General features: G+C 37.6%; 1 long non-coding RNA gene across 1 annotated transcript; it reads left to right on the forward strand.

The window, feature by feature from the left end:
* The first annotated feature begins 2,649 nt into the window (after window positions 1–2,649).
* Window positions 2,650–4,556, forward strand: LOC110867053. The gene is made up of 3 exons (XR_002551455.2): window positions 2,650–2,929; window positions 3,498–4,049; window positions 4,128–4,556. It is a non-coding gene; the product is annotated as an uncharacterized LOC110867053 (long non-coding RNA).
* Window positions 4,557–7,196: the final 2,640 nt, after the last annotated feature.

The following is a 7,196-nucleotide window of genomic DNA, read 5'->3' on the forward strand; positions in this document are numbered from 1 at the left end:
CATAAGGAGTAATGGAAGAAATACTAAAAATGGTGTATTGTTTTTTATAGTTGAGCTACTCTAACTATATTTAAGAGATTAACTACTTATTAAAGCACTAGATCAAAAAACAAAGTATTGGCGAGTCAACTGACTTGACTCACCTTTTTTGACCCGTGTCTAAAACTACCCTTTACGCAATTAGCCAACCCACGCACGACTTATTTATTTTATTTATTTATTTATTTATTTTGAGAATGAAGTTTAAAGTCTCCTAAAATAGATGCTATAGCCCCTGTCTCCCTTACTGTCCCGCATGCAATAGCAAATAGATGCGTCGTTGACTGAAGATGTGATGAGCGATATGTCGATTGAGCAACTATTTGACGACCTATGTAAAAGAAAAGATTAGATGAGGAACCGTTAGCATCGTAGTTTGAATCATGCGATCAAGCCACCTACGTTTACTTACTGATGGTTGAAACATAACGCATACGGTAATTTTGCATGCGGAAAAGCTTGCATTGATTACCCTTCTTCTAACTTGGTCTTTGCCTTTCCAATCTATCTCTTTCTATTAATTTTGGGTTATTGGATTTAAATAGCCTCAACTTGGACGATAGAACTTCCAACTTACAAAATGTACCACGCCACTCCAAACTTTCAACTTATTTTCTTCTGCTAATCCCAAACTAATTGAACTTTAACCCAGTTAACTAACATCAAATGCCATGTTATTAAAAAAGCCATGTCACATGCCACATCACTATATATGTGCCACACATCTGCCACATCACTAAACAAGCGACACATCAATAAAAAAAATTATCTAGATTAGTGTTTAGTTAGTTTGGGAGTGCCAGAGGGAAGTAAGTTAAAAATTGAGGTTATTTCAATCCAATAGCCCATTAATTTTTAGGCTATAAGTGTATGCATATTTTTAACAACAAATCTTGTAAGAGTGAACACTACGGAAATAGAGGCATATAATTGAAAACAAAAAGAAAATAAAAAACCTGCATAAACCCAAAATGGATTGTAAAAGCAGAACCGAGATACTAAACCTTGTAGTCAAAGCTCCAGTTAAAAAACACATACAACGATTCAATGGTAAAATAACGTGAAGACTTGGTTAAAAGATAGAAAAAAAAAACAAAAAACAAAAAAAAGAAAGATTTTGGATAGAAGTAACGAAAGTAACCAAACCGCATTAGCAAAATTATTAGATTACTCAAAATCATTTATGTTGTTTTGGGAATGTTAGGCGGGTTGTTTGGACCTAAAAACAAAAGGGTGTTAGGGGGGGGGGGGGGTAGGGACACTCCACTAGTGATGGAGTTCCACCACTCACAACATCCAATCAAGTTTCGCCAAGCATTATTCCATCACTAGTGATGGATTTTAATGGAAATACCCATCACTCACCACACTCAACAATTTCCCTCACAACCCAACAATTTCCCTCACATTCTACAACTTTTCACGCGTTATGGAATTCAGCGGGCGTGGTGTATCACGGCCTTCCACGAATGATCCGTCCTTCCCCACGGAGCGCCCCATCCCCCCTTAAATGAACGGGGTTTTGTGGCATCAAATTGTCAATTTAGTTTTTGTGATACATATTTGCAATTTTGCATCTACAAACTCATGTTTTTTATTTGGGCATCAAATTTTGAATATGTAGCTATTTCACATCTAAGCTTAGATGTGAAACCATCCAAAACTACTACGTAGTTTTGTTAAAAATCCTTTCCAAACTTCATATGGCTCCATCAGTTATGTCAAATTCTAAAGCTATGCCCAATCGATCTCCATCATGTTCATCTTAAAATTCATTTTCTTCTCCTAAGTCGATCTGATGTGTTGCAAGTTGAAAGAGGATATGATTTAAAAATGGTGTAGGTTCATTTTCCCTAACCTTGCGCGATCGAAACCCTAACTCTAGGGTGGGTTCATATTTCTCCTAATCTAGCGGATAGGATTCACAAGTGGTGCAGGTTCATTCGTATTTCTCCTAATCTAGTGATCCTATCCAGTATCTCGATAGGTAGATATTTTGTATTGGACAACTCTGAGGAAGCTGCAGGATTGGCATGTTATTTTGCCTGTGATTGACTTGGGGTCCTTTTCTTTGAGGTATGAGCATATGTTTGATTATTTTATTCGGATTCTAGGGTTATGTCGAGTGTGCATAGTGCATACCTTGAAATTTGAGGATACTAAGTGGAGGTCAACCAAATATTCTACTTAATATTAAGACCAACGAACATAGATCATCCAAGCAGGGGCAGACTTTTGTTATTTTTTTACTTGCACATGTACTGCTAGGCTGTCATTTTTTTTTATCTTTTGGTTATAACATTCGTTTGCTCCAGCTCAAGTGTTTATGTTTTTAAGAGAAAGTGTCATTTATCTGCTTAACTTTTTAAAATAGAAAAGTGCCCGGATAGTCCCTGCGGTTTGCTCATTTTTCACCTTTACTCCCTAACTTTTTAAAATTACAGCTATAGTCCCCAACTTTTGCAATTTTGTTCCCAGATGGTCCCTGGCGCGGATGTAGGTTAGTTTTTGGTGTTAGGTGAGTGCGAAGTGACAAAAATACCCTTTATATTAAATAATATATATGGGACCCACTACTATAAAAAAAAAAAGACAACCCCACCCCCACCCCCACCCCTTCTCTCTTTCTCCCTCTGCTTCTTACCAGAACGAAAGATATCATCAATAACCTTTACACCTAAAGATACTCGTGATCTACACCCTAAAACTCTGTTTTTCATTCAATTTCACAACAAATTGCATCAATCTGTGAACTATTTATCAAATCACACGCGAATTTAACAACACTAATCGAATGGATACTGATTGCGTGGTCGAAACCCTAACAGATTCAGTTATTATCGCATTAATTTCTGTTTATTTGCTCGTTTGATGAAGCTTGTTCGTTCTGGTAAGTTTTCACGCAAATTCGGCTGTAAATTTCATCATTATTGCTTCGATTTTGACCTAATTTGGTGTGGTTGATGTGAAATTTGGTGCACTTCTTTCTCAAGCCTCTGTTCTTCCACAGACTTCTCATCTTCATCAACCTTCTGCTTTGTAGCTTCGATTACGTTTTTCGGTGACTCCGTCGTCACGTCTTCGTCTCTTGCTCGTTTGCCGTCGTTCGCCACCGCATCTGATTGATTGTGGAGCAGCTGTTGACGGTGGTGTTGGTGGTTTCGGCGGTGGCGACAGTTTGTTGTTGATCAATTAAAACACTTTCTGTCAACCGATTCTGATTTATACAATTTTCGATCCCTAAACCGTTTATCAATCTCGTTCTCTGAATTGCAAACTAATTCGATTTTGTTATGTGAAATGCATTTATTTTGTTTCAGTTTTTGCTACGTGGATGTATTTGATTTTGATTCGACCTATAATTTTACTTCAAATGTTTCTGATCATCGTTTTGGTTATCAGTGATATCTTGATTATGCTTTAATTTATCTTAATTTTGATCTTACAATATTTCACAGGTAATTTGGATTCTTAATTACTAAGAGAAAGAAAGAGAGAAGGGGGTGGGGGTGGGTTTGCTTTTTTTTATTTTCATGTGTTTTTTATTAGTAAGGGCATTTTGGTCATTTCAACCCACTTAACACCAAAAGTTAACCCCATCCGTGCCAGGGACTATCCGAGAACGAAATTGCAAAAGTTGGGGACTATAGCTGTAATTTTAGAAAGTTGGGGACTAAAGATGAAAAATGGGCAAACCACAGGGACTATCCGAGCATTTTTCTCTTTTTAAAATGACCCGTTTGAGATAAACATAGCTTACATCCCGAAAAAAACTCTAGTTGCCAAGAATCGATTCAAAGTTAAAGACTCTTCTTTGGTTGTTCCTCATTTTAGGTATTTGAAGTATAAATACTAATAATATACGGATATAATTTTGGTACTTTTCGGCATAGTTGTCACGGTGCAACCAAGCGTGCTCAGGGAAAACGTCCTCGAACCAGCCTAAAACTAGTCTAAAACATCCAAAAATGTCCTTGTATTTTTCGGCATAGTTGTTACGGTATAACCAGGTTGTTAAAAATACTTTCATATTTTATGATAGGTATGTAGGCTATTAATTAATTCTTTGTATTTTATGTTGTCCACAGATACAACTTACACGGGAGAGTGCAGTAAAAAGCATAGATTATCCAGTTGGCGAATAGTTTTGGCTGCTCTCTTTAGAGAAAGAATGATTCATGCAGTCTTTATATTGACATGCTGGGTATTGTGGGAAGCTCGGAGCACAAAGGTTTTCAAAGGTGTGGTTCATTTAGTCTTTAAGATGGTAGAAGAGATTAAAGAAGTATCACGAGAATGCCTAAAGTATCGCATAACAGCTGGAGCCTCCTAAAGCACAGTTACCCTAGATTATGTCAATATTTAGATTGAATGTAGTCCTAAGGCTTGCAATGTACCTTAGCTTTATTTATGTATGTTACTGTTTTGCTGTTGTAGCCCAGCCCCCTAAAGCACCTTGCTTGGGAGCTTGGATGTTGTTTGGAATAATAAAATGCTCCCTTATTTCATTCAAAAAACTAAAGTTGGTTGATGTTTCTTGTAGTTGCTGTTGAGACACATGTGGGTTGATTTTTCGCACGTTTGACCCGTTTCTTTTTACGTTTCTTTTACGATGCTATTTTTTGATCCAGTTAACTTTAATCCGCCACACTTTCACACATTTGACGCGTTTCTTTTTACGATGCTATTTTTTGACCCGGTTAACTATAATTCACCACAGTTTAGCACGTTTGACCCGTTTCTTTTTGCGACGCTATATTTTGACCCGTTTAACTTTAATTCGCCACACTTTCGCACGTTTGACCCGTTATGATGCCATTTTTTGACCCACCCTTTAACTTTAATTCGCCACACTTTCGCACGTTTGATCTGTTTCTTTTTACAATGCTATTTTTTGATCCGGTTAACTTTAATTCGCCACACTTTCACACGTTTGACCCGTTTCTTTTTACGACACTATATTTGACCCAGCTGTTTAACTTTAATTCGTGATACTTTCGCACGTTTGACCCGTTTAACTTTAATTCACCATATATTTTGGCGCATCACAACATATAATTAACCCAAAATTGATCAAAAGACAGCAACATATCTCATTTTCATTAGTGTATCTAAACGTTGAAACATCTTCAAATGTAACAATCTAAATAAGAAAATCTCTACTGTTTGAATACATTGGACAAGCTACGACCTACACAATCTCATGTCATCCTTCCTTTTCTTGTAATGCCGCCTCATCTGCCTCCTATAGCACAATTTCTAGTTGTTAAAAAAGTATTACACTGACAACCAGTAATTATCAATAAATATAAAAACATACCTTCTTTTTTTGACATCCACTCATGTAATGACCAGGTTTCTTGCAATAAGAACAATTTTTTTTGGCGCTTCTAGAGAAGATTTGATTCTAGTTGCACTTCTAGGGCGACCTTTAGTATTAGTATGAACTACTGGATGACGAATAGAAATTTGAGGCATTAAGTTTACTTGCGAACTTCCCACATTAGAATCTTGTGGATTAGTATCAAACTGTTTCGGCTTTGTTCGAATACTTTGCTCTTCTAGAAATTAACAAGATGGTATCTAGTTTCTTTATCTCAGATGGGGAGTCTCTTGCTTGTTCGACCGCTTTTCTAAAATTTGATTGAACACACCATAAAGATAACGCGCTGACTTCATTTCCATTATGTATGTCTTCAAGCCCAATAGTGCAATTATCCGACTTATACCTAGCATCAGGTGTCCACTTAGGTAAAATATAATGATCAGGAAGGGTTTCAACGTGTCTCTTCTTCAAGATATATAAGATATGTGTAGGAACTAGGTTCACTTTTTATTAAAATATATTACAAAATAAAAAATAATTATGAGACTCTCGTTATTTGTGGAAAATTCGACTAGTACAATACCGGTTACAAAAACTAAATAAACGAATATAAAATGCAATATAATTGTACCAATCTTGATTCAAGTAAGCGTCTTTGGAAACTTCAACCGCACCTTCCAAATCGAAACTCCGCTGCAAGACAAGCAAAATTGTTGATAGTTTTGGTTAAGGCACGTGTTCAACACGCTTCCCTTAAATCAGATTCCGCGCCTCCTCTCAGAGGTTCTGTCTCCCAGGGTACAACAACCGAAGCAGTAGTTGAACTGCCGGAGATGGCTCTCTTGCCCAAGATAGTACCGGGTAATATGGTGTTCTTGAATTAGAACAATTTAAGTTGTGTAACACTATTTAGAGAAAGCTCTTCTCTAAATTTTCATGGAACAAAGATGAATTTTTTTGTATATCTCTATGAAATCTCATGTTCATATATATATATATATATATATATATATATATATATATATATATATAGACACACACATATAGAGATTAATCTCATTAAACTAGTCATAAACAAAACATTAATCTTGTCATAACTAAAACCATTAATCTTGTAATAAACAAGATAATTAATATAGTTTTAATCTCTAATTAAAGGAATTTAAGTGGTTAGTCAAAACTGTCATTCTCATTTATGACACGAATTCAACGAGTTGTAACAGCTAGTTTGACCAGGTCCAACCAATTGCTCTGTTACCATTGCAGACATACACGCACGCCTGAAGTGACTCTTCAGTCCGTGCGCTACACTGTATGGAATCCGCGTATGCGTATGGTATGCAGACCAGTACGCCTAGTTACTACTACAAACCTGCGCGTGCTTGAACTGACCTGCCAGTCTGCGCGCCACGCTTCAAGGATGGAGTCGTGCGCCACACAGATGCCACTACGCATACCAGGACGCCACCTGGTCATGCGACATCCATACTCGTGCGCCACATGCAGTCTTCGCCATAGCCAATGACATGCGCCATGCGCCTAAGGAGCTCACGCCGTATCGACATGCGCCATGCCAAGGCATCCGCCTACGCCACCCAAGGGTGCGCCATAAGCGGACCCGCCATGTATCTGACCACGCGCTCATGGGAAAAAATACGAAGGCGGTGTGCGAAGTTCAAAGTGCACCACATTGGGCTTATAGCCCACGTCACGCACGCATGTGTGCAGGTGCGATGCACCCTTTGGGTCCCCACTAGTGTTTGCCTTTTAAGGAGTGCTCCTCCTTATATACCACTTTAAGTTTTGTCATTCCACCTATGTGGGATAAGGT

Source organism: Helianthus annuus, chromosome 1, assembly GCF_002127325.2.
Source record: "Helianthus annuus cultivar XRQ/B chromosome 1, HanXRQr2.0-SUNRISE, whole genome shotgun sequence".
Classification (NCBI taxonomy): Eukaryota; Viridiplantae; Streptophyta; class Magnoliopsida; order Asterales; family Asteraceae; genus Helianthus; species Helianthus annuus.